Genomic DNA, 16,123 nt, shown 5'->3' with positions numbered 1-16,123 from the left:
AGTATTCTCAGTGGAGTATCTGTTTCAGAGAGACACTATTGAGGTCACAAGGAACTCAATAGAAGTCTTCAAATACAGCCCAGGAACTCCATGCCCATGAAGTAAGATGCACTTCCTCTAAAATTCATATCCTTTATCACACCACACCACCTCCTCATACCAGCAGATTGCCATGAGACCATCCCAAATATTTCAAGTTCAGTTTTCTATCCATCACTTTGGAGCTATAATTCAGGAAAAGATTTGCCTTTTCTTTTCAAATGACCCAAACAAAGTGCTCCAAAGGCACAAATCCAGCAACTAACTTCAGTATGCCCTTCAGCCTTCAATGCTTAAGAGAAAAAATATCCATGATATGTTTGGCAGTCTTCCACTTGAGTGTGTGGGCAATATCACTCAGGAACATTTGGTAGCTATAGATACAAGATGTTCTGTAATTGTTAAACTAATTTGTTTGAATAATGGATAAGGAGGGACAAATAGAGGTTGCTTTTCACTTTTTTATTTATTTAAGACACAAGGACTGAAAGATGGGCCTTTAGGCAATCATGGTTTCAAGTGCAGAGGTTTGGGGCAAAGCAAATCCAAGATCAATTTGCACCTCTAGGTACCACCATCCAGCTATCTAGTTCTTCAACCACTAACTCAGAGGAGAGAAGTAGCAGCTGTGAACCACCTTCTGCCCACCAGTGAGCAGTAACAACCAGCAGGACACTGTGCCTTGATCCTGGCTCCAGGTCCTGACTGGATGACATGCTCCTTGCAGAGTTTGCATCACAAAATACAGAAATCTATTCTTGGTTTTGCAGGCAGAAGAGGGGTGTGTTTCTGGTGATACTTTGAGCCATGCTTGTTGAAGAGAGGGATGTGGGATTGTGCTCTCAGCTACAGATGCCTTGTTAAATTCCGGATGCACAAAGGGAGAGGAGGTTTAAGCATTTTGGCTGTTCACTAGCTATTGCTGCCTTCTGTACTGTGCCAGTGGTTATGGAGAACGAGCATGGCAAGGGGGCCTCAGTCTCTCTCTCTTTTCAGTGGTGTTACAGGTGCTTTAGAGAGTAGGGGGAAGGTAGATTTACAATATATTCCTGTCTATAGATATAATGTGTAATTAGTCTTAATCCTTTTTAACATTCTCTGTTCTTCACCAAGAGTCTTATTGGTTTAAATACGGTTTCTACGAAAATAATTTCCTTGTGGGATCCCAGATAAGTTTGGAGTGAAAGGGGCTTTTGAAGATCACTTAGTTCAGCCTCATCTTAAGAGGAGGGTCAGATTGACAGCACAGGTTAGATGGGGCCTTGATCAGGTGAGTTTTGAAATTAGTCAGGTGGAAGAATCAGAATTTTAATAGATAAATAGACAAATCTCTAGGTAGTGCCTTGTTCTTTATTTCTTGAGGGGCTCAAGATCAAGAAGATTCATACAACAGTATGTGGTGCCACAAGCTGCTCTTCCCATCACTTCCTCATCTGTATTTGGTCTACCTGAAAGCATCTGAGTTGGAGGAGTGTATCTGTGCTAATTCACAAGGTCACAGCGTTTAATATTGCTAGATTTGAGCATTCCCATCCCTTTCCTTTAGTCATTCAACCCTCTCCTTTCAAGACTTACTGTCCCTTTTTTCCCTTCCACTTTTCAGGTCACAGCCTTCAGTTCTTCAGGATAGTAGCCCTGCCCTGGGGAGGATGGCAGGCTGCTCATCAAGGGCATGGGTTAGGCAGGAATTTTCTTTTCCCTCCTGTTCCCCACCCTGAGACAGTTGTGAAACTGATGGGCTATTTCTCCTCTAAGTTCAGCAACAAAGCCTCACAGCTTGTAAGAACAATTCAGCCACAATTAGTGTTGGTGTGAAGCCAGGGCCTCCCACAGATGAGTCTGCCTGGTCCAGTGCAGAAGCTGCAATCTCTTTAATGATGGGAGTTTCAACTAAATTAAAGTTGACCCTCAGGCTTCTGGCAGCTAAATTCCAACAATAACCTTTCCTCCCACCCCTTCCTCTGGAAAAAATCCTACCAACAACAAACTACAAGTGAGATGGGGAGGAGACCTCACTGGTTTTAACCTTTACAGGACAGTGGATGCGTCCAAATTAGACAAAAAACCATGATGTCTCCTGGTGAAGTGCCATAAATAGTGCTATCTCCCAGTGTGATCTTTGAGAGAATCTGTTTTGGGGAAAGAACAGAAGAAGAGTCCTAAAAAGAGCGCGTGAAAAATGATGAAAGTTGCTTTGAAGTGAGTCTGAGAGCTGCAGTGCTTTCAGCAGCTTCCCCCTGGAAGCCCTTGAAATTCTATCTGCAATAAAAGGTACCAAAAGAAAACAGCTGGCAGGAGCTGTTAAAGTGGAAACAATATGCAGTTCAGAAGAGATAAACAGGATGGGCACAGAGCAGACTGAAAAACAAGGTATGGATCTCTTATGTGATGGAAACAGCCCTTCTGTCCTGGGTTGGGATAGTGTGACCACAGAAATATTGCTGGCTTTAGGAAAGTGGACCGGGGAAAAACAGACATCACTTGGTTTTCAAGGGATCATGCATTTTGCTTTGCACTGAGGGACAGGAGCATCAGGTCTGGTCCCCCAGTTGTTTTCTGAACAGTCCTAAGCTTACATAAACAGATGAAGATGTAGGGATGTTGTGATGAATGACACCACAAAGATAGAAGCCAGTCTTGCATACTGATATTTCTCTGGTAGCAGAAACAAGAGCAGCTCTAACAGGAGTCCCTTTCCAGTTTCAGGACAGTGAGACTCTTCTCTTGCTAGAAGGGCAGTAATGCTTTGCTGCCTGCTGTAGAGATGGGTCCAATCCTTCTGCAACGCTGAAGAAATGCCAAGGCTGCTGCCAAACTCGAAGCCTGTAACAGAACATAAACCCTGCTTTTGTCCTCAGTCGTACAGTCTTCGGAGACAGAAACTGGTGAACCCTGGACATTGGGGTCAGAATATGATCCATCTTTTTGTGCAATGCAAAGAGAGATTGCTAATGGAGTGTACGTGGGCCTTAACCTGTTCTGGTTTAGAGAAGTGAAACTTAGATATTGCTGCAGTTCCCAAATCAGATCTGTTCAGCAGAACTCTACTGAAGGAACTGAGAGCCAAATAGATATGGAAGAATCATGAGGAAGCTGTGTGCAACCACATCTGAAAAAGAATCTCCCATGCTCTGATTCACTATTGATTCTGCCCAACATCACTCATGGAAGGCCTTCTTAGAGACCTCTGCTCACAACGGAAGGAATATTAATCAAAACTTTTGTCCTGTCGTGCAAATGCACTTCAGATCAAATGCACTTCTAAGGAAAAACAGTAATTCAGAGATGTAGTAGGAGTGAAGCAGAGAGGAGCAGAGTCATATTTTCTCTGCTTTGATTTTTGTTTTATACAATTCTTATTCTGCAGTTCTGATGTAATTACTTGTAACCATTAGACTGTCCCAGTGTTAGGACAGAAGCAAAGCTGTGTCCACACTGACTTTCCAGGCATGTGTTTTTTCAAGGAATATTAAAAGAAAAAAGAAACAGTCTTCAGTAAATTTTAGAAAGATGTGAAAATGTTGGCATCAGGTCATTGTGCAGATGACCTAAGAGATTGTGTCATTGTGTCCTTACAGTTTCCTCAAGAAGTCAGCTTGGGCAGAGCCATCCTGAAGAGAGGAAAGAACAGCCAGGATTCACATTTTCTAGATATAAGTTAAATCTTTATTTGGGAAGAATCTAGTACCTTGCTGATGACTATAGGATAACCTATAGGCAGGGAGAGAACTGTATCTGTGATAGTAAGTGCCACCTTATCCTGTGGACAACCTACCTGCTTTCAGAAAGGTCCCAGATACTCAAAATGCTTTGTGGGCTTAAACATTGCTGAGGACCTGGATCTAAAGTGCCTATTCAGAAAAAAATCTCACACAGTTCCTGCAGCTCCAAATCTTTTTATACTCTGAGGCTGCAAAACTCTCTTACTTGCACCACTTTCATTCTGATTTGCAACTGATTTAGCTCCCCATAAAATCAGTGGGCATCCCTCTGCTTTCTCTAATAGATGTTGGATTGGGTGTTAAAGAAGAAAAAATCAGTCTGTCTAAACCATATGCACAGATAATGTTCAACTTGTTATTAGAAACAGAGCTTGGAATGGAAAAAAATGAAATGTTAAATATGTTCAGGAGTCGGGAGACTGAAGATGCCATCAGCAATGAAAAGGTGATTTCAATATATACAGGAGTATTGGACTGGAATACTAGACTGTGTGCTATCCAATTCCATTTTCTCTTACAACTAAATCCTGTGGAATGTAATAAAATCTAACCTAATTTAATAAAATCTAAACTTAATCAAAAGGCCTTTGAGCAAGTGAATGAAATTTAATTGCAAATTACAATCTGACCACGCAGTTGTGGATCCTGTAAAGTTACAGAGATTATTCTGTTACATTCTCTAGGTTTTATAAGCAGATGACTTAAGATAAGATAAACTGCATTAGACCACCGAGTTTCATTCTTTTCAAAATCTTCATGATTCTTTTAAGTTTTTCACTGAACTATGGACAATAATATATTTCTACCTGAATACAGGAAGCCATCAATTTATTTGTACACTGAAAATTTAGATTTTGTTTTCTTTGAAAATTTAGATTTTGTTTTCTTTATCATGAATTTATAGACTCAATAGAGTAACTGCATATTACTTGTATATGTAAATATTTAATAATAAAAAATTCTTAAGCTTTTGCATAAGGTCATAGGACATTAGAATGCTCAATAAGTTAAATATACCAAGTTTGAATTTCCTTTAACACTTCTGGAGTGTTCAGATTTTCTTTGGTATAAGTTCAAAATTGGATTCTCACTTTAAAATTTTCCTGTTCAAAATTAATTTTTTATGTGGCAGGTTCTGTGCTATAAGGATGTGCAAATTATTTGTGTTTACATTAATGCATACGAATACTAACTTGAAACCTGCAATACAAAGAGGAAAACAAGGTGTTTCTTGACCCAATTGTCTCTACAGAAGTCTGCCTTGCTCTTCCTCACCTGCCTCTGAAGAAAATCCTCGTTAGTCCTTTAACTCCCACTCTAATTTTGTTTAACTGAGAAGTTGTATATTCCTGCTAACATACTTTCTCAAGGCAGTGCAAGCCAAAGCGAATATAATTTACAGTGATAAATAATATTTCAGTATAGCAAACACCATTCTCTGTCCTCTCTTCCACATTGGTGCAAGATCTGGTTTGCACAGAGCTGATCTCCACTCCACTGCTGGTCTGTGTCTGATGTCCTTGAGACCTGGCTGCACATTGGATTTTCCATCCTTTCTGTGTACAGAATCAATAACACATGAGAAGAATTGAATGGTTAATTCCAACAGGTGATTTTTTTTTTTAATGATCACCATTTGTCTACCCTGATTTTTGACTTCCCAAATATTGTTACTGTGGCCAGTTTAAACCTTGAGCCTATGAGGGCTTCTTTGGCATTCTGCAGAAATAAAATAAATGTGAGTTTCATGTGCTCAGGAAATTCTCTGCATCTTTTGAGATAAAACTTTGTTTTCAATCTTCCTGACATTTTACTCTGGACTCAGTAACCTATTGAAGCTGCTGTTACTGCAAACCACAGGAACCTCATAACACTGTTTAGAGTAAGTCACATCCTGTTCACCTCCTGGTATATCATTGTCTTCCATCATCCACCACCAGGAAGGTTACCCCAGTGCCTGAGGATGGGAGGGACTGGATCCCCACCACATACCCTGCAGTCATTGCCTGTACTGCTCCCACCCACGCTCCCTTGAGCTGCTGCAGCACCAGAGCCTCAGGCAAAAAGCAGCAAGATGGGTTTTGCTTGAATGGGGAATCACAGCCAAAAAGCTGTGGGAGAGTAAAAGGGGAGAACAAGGATGTGTAATCTTGTTATACCCCCGTCCTCACCTTCCTCTCCGTGATCAAATTTAATTTGATAAAATAATGCATGCAATAACAGCCAAAGCTCAAGCCACAGAGGGAATAACTAAGCAAATGCAAAATGATGGATTCAAAGCAGCACATAACATTTCTTAATGCAACATGCTTCCTTTTAAATCAACATTTGGGTCTTAACTCCTGGAGCAACTTCAACATACGCTGCCTGTCTCCTCAGAAGTGCCCTCTGGCAGAGAACAGACTCTGTGTGCTGTGTCTTTGTCTAATTGCATTTTAGCACAGCACAGTGAAAAGAAAATAGAGAAAATGAACTAGTTAATTCCATGGTTAAAGCCATGTCTGTCTGCGTTTGGAAAGCGGAGGAGAAGGAAATCCTTTCTGCTTTGCTGAACTGTCCTGTGTAGGATGGCAAACACTGCCATGCTGGCAATGCTCAGTGAGCACTGAAGGACAGGTCTCAGCTGCTCATATCTGTGCAAGTTCACAGGTAATGGTTAATGGGACTATAGTTATTGTATGGATATACTTGATTGGTTTCCCCACACGGGCTGCTTGTTGATATACATTAATTGTTGGGATGAAAGAAACTGTTCCTTTACTTTATGCTGACTAGTTAGAAGCATTTCTTACAAGCTGAAATTTTGCATGAATTCCCTTGGTCAATGCTTGATGAGGTTTTTCTATGTCTCTGTGTTTAAATTACCTTTCACACAAAAAGACAAACACATTAAATATCATCATGCTGAGTATCCCACCTTTCATCTCATGACATGATCCTGTATCTTACCTCTCAATTACACCATCAGCTTCTTTTTTCGCTTTGTCTGACCTTGCAAACCATGCCCTATCCTCTGTGAGGCTAAAACATTTGGGAGAGCTGGCTGCCCCACTAAACTACGTTCCAGAAGGGGATGTAAGGAAAGGCACAATCTCTTTAAGGAGGTTGTTGATGTTCTTGCTGTTCAGGGCAGGCAGAAGAAGCCTTTGGTAGGTGAAAAATCTGACTTGCCCAAGCAAAGTGCTTGGGCTCTGTATGAGAAGGAAACTGTTTTCTGAGACAAGGTTTTGCAGTATGTACTGTTTAACAAACATGCTTAATGTTGTAGAAAAACATGGGCTGATGATATTTTCTATGGAGGTGATAAAAAATAACCTTTTCTTCCTCTCAGAAACAAGGACATGGAGGCAGATGACCTGGACCCTGGTTTTGAAAGGCATCTACCAGCATTTTTTAATCCGTGGGAGCATTCTTGAAATAAAAACAAAAAACAACAAAGGTGGAACATAAAGCTAGTTTTATTTTTCCACAACCAACTGTGCTAAATCAGAACCGGCAAATGACAGTTGCATCAGGAATATCCTCACAAGGATGAAAGAATGGGAAGGTATCCAGCACAGTATTAATGCAACCCTGAATCTCACAGCAATGCTCTGCTCTGCGGCAGAGCCTTGAAGTCGTCCGAGGAGAAGAGGAAGGGGGAGTGCAGTCCAGAGGGGGAAAGATGGATGATCTTGTAGCTGACCCATTCTTTTTTCATCTCTCTGGCACCACATCCTTTGCCACACAAGTCATAAAATTTCTTACCAGTAGCTATTTTGACAGTGGCATAATAAAGCTCAGAAGGGAATGAAGAAACACATCCAGAAGTGTCAAAATAATGTAGCATACTGTGTTTGCACTAATGTTATTATATAGTGGATTATCAGTAGTTATGCCAACACAAAAGAAAAGTAAAACTGAAGGGTTGAGGTTTTTTTCAGAAGATAAGACATATTTTGATTTTGCAAAGTACCTTCACATACCTTGAGAAAGAGTCTTTATTGTTAACCTAAGAAAGAATGATTTCCTTGGAAATGAACATGATTGCTATGAAAATCTCTGGCAGGATACAGGCAAGAAAAAATACAGTCTAGTATCAAAGTAGTCCAGAAAGACATGATTGAAATCATGGGTTTAATTTATTTTGAACAATTTCTCATCTGGTAACATTTTTCCATCCTATTTTAATGCCTCCATTCTAAAATTAACCTTCACCTTACATGAACTAAAGAAATGTCATAACTGCATCTGTATGCAACACTGTATAGGATTGTTAGCTGCTGGTACCAGTGGTATTAATTTCAAATATATTTCAATTTTCTTTGAAAAGCAACATAATGGAAAGTGAAATTATATCAAATGCAATAATAATAAAGATGAAAAAGCATGTATATGTAAATGTAGTAGTCAGAAACTTCCCTGATATTGGTAGCAGTTGTGTCAGACACTTTAGGATCACACTACATCCAGCAAAAGACCGTGTGCTGCTACATGACATTGGTAGGAAACAGGAGAGGGATTAAAGGTGACATGAAATGAAGTGACCTGACCTAGGAATGCTGTTACACACCAGAGAGAGGAGCAGCAGATAAAGCATAGGACTTAGGAGTCCCCAGTGGGTAGTTTAACCATGAATGGTGCTGCTTCTGCCTGTGTTCTATGCAGTCCTTCTTGTCCAGGGACACAGTACACCCAAACAGAGCTGGGAGAGTTTGAGCCCCAGCACCACTACAGCCACCCCAGTGCAGCTCCACGTGTGAGACCCATTTTGCTCTCTCCAAGGGAAGTCAGGGTTGAGCTTCACTGGAGCCAGGGGGGAGTCATTGGAACAGCAGTGGGAATTTACTCCAGCTCCAGGTGAGCACCAGGTCCATTTGGTCAACAAGGTAACACCCAAGAAATTGCACTTGCTACACTGCAGAGAGAGCAGGGAAGACAGAGTGTTTGGTGTGTCAAGCAGAAGATTGCAAGACCTGGTTTCTCCTGGCCCTCAGTGACAGCAAAACATTTTTAAATTGGGCCATGGTGCCTTCAAAATGAAGGGTGCCTTTCTGAAATGAAGGGACCAGGGAAGCCCTGGGAGCTTGAGCAGAGAGGAGTTATGGAACCTGGACACAATGGGGTTTCTGGTGGAAAGAAAACACCCTGGTGGCTTTGACTGCTCCATTAGGCTGCGGAAAAATAAAGTCTACAAGCATAGAGCAGCCACTTTAAGGAATGGCATTTCTTAAGTTAATATACAGTTCATCCTCTGTGTCCCCAGATATATGCCACAAGACAATGAGAGCTTCCTTGGATTTTTTTTCCTAGCTTCTTTGAGGTTTTGGAGTTTTTTGGGAGAGGGGGAGGTTGGATTTTTTAATTGGCACTAATATAAATGAACAGTCATTTTTACACACATGGCGGGGAGCCTGAGGGGCAGGCAGACATCCTTCAGATCATCTGTCCTATAAACTCACTGGAAATTACTCTGTCCTTTGCCCAATTACTTAGTACTCCAAATGTTCATACTAAAGGAAAGTATGAAATTAGCTCCAGGGCAGGCTTAACCTCTTCAGTCCAAGAGCTCCAAAATGGATTTTTCAAGCCAAATACCCAAGTATCATTACAAGAGATGCACACCAGCTTGGGTTTGCCTGTGCGGCTGCTTGGAGCCCGGCTGCTCGGCGGTGGTTTCCAAGGGGAGAGCCAAATCGTGCTAATTGCACAGCATTTATGGGTATGTGTGCCTGTAATGCAGCCCCCTGTGTCCTCCTCAGACCATCACTCATGTCACACACACTACAGGCACATCCAGCAGCTGCGAGGTGACCTGGAGATGGAAAGCTCACTTCCCATATCCAATCCCCAGAGCCAGATGGGCCCGTTCCCTAAATGACTATATAAATTCTAATCACAGCTATAGACAATGTCGGCAGGTCCCGCAGGCTTTCCTGCTGACCCCAGGGAGCAACCACAGTGATGCAATACCTCAGCTGGTCCTCTGGAAAATCCCATGATACAATGTTTGCCTCCACCCTATCCAGCTGCAGAGGACATGCCAACAGGGACATGGCAGAAGAAAAGCGGCTGGATGGATGGCTCCCAACCCTCTGCTCCTGAAGAGCAGGAGAGGACCTTTCTGACTAGTCACTGATGGAAAGAAAATGGCCCCATTTTCCCAGGCACCCCAGGAAAGTGTCTGCCAGCCCCAGTGGGTGGCTAGTATGGCTCTTTATGGCAGGACACCAGTGTTTCGGGTCTCCTGATGCCTCAGGAGAGCTGTATGCTTTAAGGTGTTTGCTCACTCACATCCAGCTCCTCCCTGCTCAGCTCTAATAAAAGTCACTGCGGCTCCTCTGTTTGTTTCATGTTTAAAACACAGCACCTAGTAAAAACCTGCAGCCAGCTAAGCAGGACATTTGAACCTTGACCCATGTTTCTTAAACGTTTAATCTCTTTTTTGGTTCACCAGCGATGTCTGCATTAACTCAACACGATGGTGTATCTGCTGCATGTTTCCAAGCACAAACCAGTAGCTGAACTTTTTAAGACTAAAACTGAGGGAATTTACAGTCAAAAGTAGCCAGCTTGCTATTTTCTTACTGTTGCTTCCTAGAATTAGTCAGAAATAAAATTACTTTGAGGAAAGATTTCCCTCAAAATCATCCTGGTATGGTGCGTTTTAAAGCATAATACTTTATGTGCTTCCAGGGGTCTTAACACTTTTTGTATTTAAAAAAAAAAAAAGAGAACCAAATTATATCATCTTCCTTGCACCAAAATTTTTAAGAGTGCTGCTGGGGAAAGTTCTGGTTCAGTATAAATGCTGTCATTACAAAAGATATAGGAAATAGTTTATGACTGTGTCCTGCATGTAATTCATTAAAGAGTAGCTGGCCAAAGAAGAGGTTAATAGTATATTTTTTTCCTGGAAGGAAGAGAGGACACACATTGAGGAGTCGAAACTTTTGCCTGGGAAAGGTTTGCAGAAAGTTGTGTCCACTGACTTATACTTTGTATTCAGGAGCATAAGATCTAGGATGTGATGGCAGAGGCATTCAGAGATATTTCTATGCTGTGGCTGATTCTTTTCTGCAGAGCTTGTGAAGCAAAACCTGCACAGTGCTATATTGTCACTGGCAATGAAGTAGCTCCACCATCTGGGTTTTTTTAGCATTGCCTTTCTTCCTCTATTTCACTGGACTGTATATGGGTTTTTTGTTTTGTTTCACTTTTTTTATTTTTTTTTTTTTATTTTTAACCAGTAAGGCCACATATTGGAAATAAAAGAAATTATAAGATAAAAGTGTAAGTGTGGGTAATTGAGAATATCCTTCTGGCCCTTGTGGTCCATCCAACATGAACTTCTGTCTCTGAACTGATTTCAAGAAAAAGTTTTAAAAATCTTTGTTTTAAAAATGTCCCACCATGTTATTACAACTACTGAAATCTTCAGAAGTCACTGTCTTAAGAGATAACAGTGAAGTGGAAGAAAGGATTTATTCCAAAAATACATTTCTGAGACATATATTATTATTTACTTCCATTAAGACCAAGTGGATTTATTCCTGAAATACAAGGAAGATGAAAGAAGAAAATTCAGACTTTGGTGATAGAATTAATAAAGTCATTGCCTTTGTAGCTAGCAGGCTTTTTTATTGTTAAGAACCTCAGCCTGAACTCCTAACATTCTGGTTTCATGTAAAAATCCAGGACGTATGCATAAATTTCAAGAAGAAGGAAATTCAACCCAGCTGAAATCAGCCTGGCAGCAGAATATAATCAAACCCAAACCTTGCCCACTGTGTGGCTTTTTCCAACCTCTCCCACATTAGTGTAGTTGGGGTTCATATTATGCCCCCAAAGTCTTTATTATTTTTTTTCCACATTTTCCAGTCAGAGAAAACTGAGTGAAGACATGAACTATTCTGATCTGTTTGAGGGCTCCAAAGGCTGCTGCTGGAGCTGTTTCCCCAGGGCTCTTTGCCAGTGCTGCGCTGCCGGAGGCTATGACAGAGAACTGAGCAAGGCAGGTCCAAGGGGCAGTGGCATCCCTTCTGCCATCTCTCCATGGTCCTTATCAGCCCTTGCACAGTTTAGGGTTAAGCAGCTTTTCTCAGTCCATCCTGCCCTTCAGACAACATGGGCACTTCTTTACAAGGCCTGATGTACAAAAGATCACAAGCTGCCACTGACAGAAGGATGAAATGTGTATGAGCAGCCTCAGACCTCTGCGGGGTTAGACAGGGAGAGAGGTGGTGGTGCCCTGAATGGACTGTTTAATTTTCTTTTTTCACAGCAGTTCTCATTGTAAGTCCCACTGGACAACAAAAATGTTTATTTCTCTATCACATGTGGTTTTAAAAGAGCTTAGCTAGTACTACAGAGAGCTGGTGTTTGCTTTTCTTTTTTATAAACCTACCAGCAGTAGCTAAAATTCTATGTAGTGCCCAAATCTGTTTTATAAGTGTTTTGCTGGGCTTAGCAGGAGATTTGGCATCAGAGTAGTGATGAAAGAGGGCAATAGTCCTTGCTGATATCATGTCATGAACTAACTCTTTCAATCCTTTTCTTATATAGGAGATGTTGTAGAGGCATACAAGCTCTGACAGTTCTGTTATTTTGTTGTATCTGTTCCTCCCCCTGCTCTTCTCACATGTCTGCTCTCTTCTTTTGTTGTTGTTGTTGTTTTGGCACTCTTCAAGATGAGAAGAAAGCAATCCCAACAGAAAATAAAATAAAAGCAATCTCTTCATTTACAGAAATTGTACAAAAAGCAACAATACTCTCAATAAGACCACTTTGGAGTTTTGAGGACTTGTAGACCTTTGTTGGCTGGTGAGGCAATGGATTTTTCACTGCAGACTGTAAGCAACTGTCTCATTGTCTGCAGTCATACAAATAAAGCATTGCAGAGTCCATGACCTCAGCATTGCTGCAATGATCATCTCACTGCTTTGATTAACTGAAGGACCAATAAGTTGATGTCCTGAAATCAATGAAACTCAAGTCGATGAGAGAAAGAAGCAGTCCAATACAAGACACACCATTTATTCCTCTCGGATAGCAATGCCCCTTGTACAATGTCTGGTTTGGATGGAGGAGAGCATATCCCTGCCTTCAATTAACAGCCTCACTTGCTCCAAGTGAGCAGCTTTTTTTTTTTTCTCTTTGGCAGAACAGAAACATGGAGTCTAGGAAGCACCTACTTTGCCTACCACCATATTCTTCCCTAGGCATTATTCTAGTCATAAGTGTTCTCAGACTGGTCCCTATCCCTGGTTTATATTGAGTCAGTATCCTCAAGGATCCTGGGTTATACTCAGACAGCATCTAGCCCAGGACCCTGTCCCAGAGCATAGGCTACTGAAGTTGGTAGAACCTAAGTCCCAAAACCAACAATCCCAGCCCATCCTTCCATGAGCCCTGACTATCAGCCAGCAGGGCACTGTGAACTTACCTGACCAGAGGCTGCATCTAAATCACCTCTAAAAAAGCCACCACCAGATCTATTCTTCAGACAGCCATTTAGCTCTGTTTTTGAACCTGTCTGTAGTCCTGGCCTCCACAACAGCCCAGAGTTAATTTTCATGGTTTAGCTATTCACTGTGTGAAAAGTTGTTGTTTTATTTTGTTTTAATCTTTCAACCTATTGGTATTTTAAAAATAGGACAGGGAAAAAAACAAACAAACAAACAAAAAAAACCCACAACCAAGCAGTTCTTACCACTCTTATGAAAACAAGTTGAAGAAAAGGAAGCACCTTGATTTGAGATGAGATCAGGCTTACAGAAGGACTCTTTAAGCCTCCCCAGTTTAGTTTATTTAAGCCCAGTGAAATGAGCTATGTAAAAATAAATTAAAAAGTCTCAGCCTTTAAAGAACCAAAATTACCAGAAGCTTCTGCTACTAGAAAATTCCTCTATTATATATTTGGCAGCAAAGTGCCTGCATAGACAGATGACATGCCATTAGAGTCCATATAAGTAACCACTAGGGAAAGCACCTGCTGCAATACAGAAGATGTTGTTAGAAATGCAAAGATCTGATTGAAAAGCAATTTATATTCCAAGCAAATGCATAATAAGAGAAGACACACTACCCAGCGCAGAGCTTCCTGCAGAGGAAAGTGACACACAATAGAAAGTAGTTAATCTGTGGAAATAATTAAACAAGATCAAGGGGAAAATATATATCAGAATATGCAGTGCTTAGCCAAAACATGGCCCATTCAGCTTAATGAAAAGTGAGCTTTTCCTCTTGGTCACAGAGTCTCACAATCCAGAAAAATTCTTTAAATTAGGAAATAGAGAGAGGGATGCTGAGTCTAAACCAGCAATGAGATCATGCTATTTCACTGGCCACACATGCCTATTGTTGAGTAAAAAGGAGCATGGACAAAGAAATTCAGATTTTGTTTCAGAATAAATATTACTGCCTTCCTGTCCTAGACACATCTGTTCCTGAGAGAAATGGAAACAGAGAGAGGAAAAGCTCTTTTATTCACTTTTTCATACCAGTAAAAACCACATGAATTCAGCCTGTGCTTTCTGCCCTATTTCTTTGCTCCCCTGGATGTTAACAGAAACAGTACTGTTAAACTGGCAGGAGACTGAGCCAGACCCTGGAGTTGTATACAGAGAAGTGGAACAGTGGTGAAGAAAAGAGGTTAAGATTGCCTTATTTGTGCTTTTCAACCTATAGCCAACAGAGGGCAAAACCCAAGCTGGAAAAGAACAGAGGAGAAATCTTATGATCTTTGACAAGTTGAGCATCTTCTTTCTCCTGGTAGGAGAGAAATAACTGACAGCTAAGTTTAGTGATGGACCTTAGGGAAAATGAACAGTTGAACTGATTCTGGTAAGACCGTGGGACTTCCTTACAATAAGTCTTGGTTGCGGGTGGCTCATCCCTCTTCCTGCTCTGAAGAGTTATGCATCTGTGCCAAGTGTCCAAGGCATGTGGTCACATTAACCTGTGATAAAACTATGTTTAATCTAAGCAGCAGCTCTTGGCAGTGGTGGAGAACAGATACAAAGATGCAAATATTGAAGCAGAGGCAGTTTGTTGATGAATTCTGCACCTATGATCTAAGGCTTGAAGAAATACCGAGGTAAAGCAAGGAAATGGAGAAGCTTAATATACAAATATGTTCACTTTTTGTTCCGACAAATCTGCCTTTCACTTCTTAGTCTGTGCATGTTTATGTCATTTAGCAGTGTGGTCTTGTGGCCAGTGTTTTACTCGCCCTCCCCTGTCGCTGAGTCCCTGAAGGGTGAAACCACACAGCCTCGTCAGGGTGAAGCTCTGGGCCAGACTGCAGGAGCTGGCAAAGGGATACGTGATGTCCCCTGTGGTCTTGGGACCTGCAGCTGCTCTGTGTCCTGGGAAGGCACCGGCACTGGTGTATCTCCCTCGGGAACTGAGAAGTCACCAAGCCAGGGTGTTGGCTGAGCACAGCAGAGCTGAAGGATTTGTCCCATGCTCAGCCCCCTGGCACTGCTTTGCTCTTACCTGCAGGGGATTCACTCGGGGTCATGGCTGTTTCCAACGTCTCATACACAGCTCATTACCATAATTCTGGTGGTCACTGGTGAGATCCTGAGTATTAGCTCAGAACTGAGTTTCCAATAAGTGACTGCAGGTTCTTTACCTCACAGCGCTTTTGCAAACAGAAGCAAGAAATATGTTTCCAAAATGATAACAGCAAGAATCTGTCTGCAATCTGCAATTCAGATAGGAACACAAAGAGCATTTCATCTCCTTTGTGATTAAGAGTGAGCCTGACACATGGAAAACAACCAGACCACACAGACAAAGGAACACTGGAAATAATAACCTTTAAAGACGCACATCTGAAAAAAATAACTCTTCCAATGTTTAAATTGGACTAGTGAGTACAGATGCCAAATGCATTTCAGGAATAGCTTGGCAATGACTGAGTACAACATTTAATTAAGTGATTATATAATCAACCCTCTGTCTTATGAAGCAATAATTCAATTCCCAAGTGAGTAAGCCATGAGGCTGAAGGTCGGGCACTTTATCACAATGAAGGAATCTGATTACTGCTGGGGAAAACATAAGGACAAAGATGTTATTGTTAAAATACTAGTTTAATTAATATAAAATTAATAAGTCTTTTTAATAAGTCTTTTTAATAAGTCTTCATAGCAGTGCATAGCCTGCCAGAAAGATAGCTTTCTCCATTTTCCATGTGGAAGTGGTAATTATTTATGGCCACACAGAATGTGCAGGAAGTTAATGATGTCACACAGTCAATTTATTTGGAATAAAATTACAAGAGTCATTTTATCAGGGAATTATATAGTTCTCCTCCTGGAGTACAAGTAGACAAGAGACCACACTTATTCTGTAAAAGAGAGATCAGACAAGGT

The sequence above is a fragment of the Cinclus cinclus genome, chromosome 1 (assembly GCF_963662255.1).
Source record: "Cinclus cinclus chromosome 1, bCinCin1.1, whole genome shotgun sequence".
Taxonomy (NCBI): domain Eukaryota; kingdom Metazoa; phylum Chordata; class Aves; order Passeriformes; family Cinclidae; genus Cinclus; species Cinclus cinclus.
The sequence above is the reverse complement of the archived record's forward strand: the minus strand, read 5'-3'. Positions refer to the sequence as shown.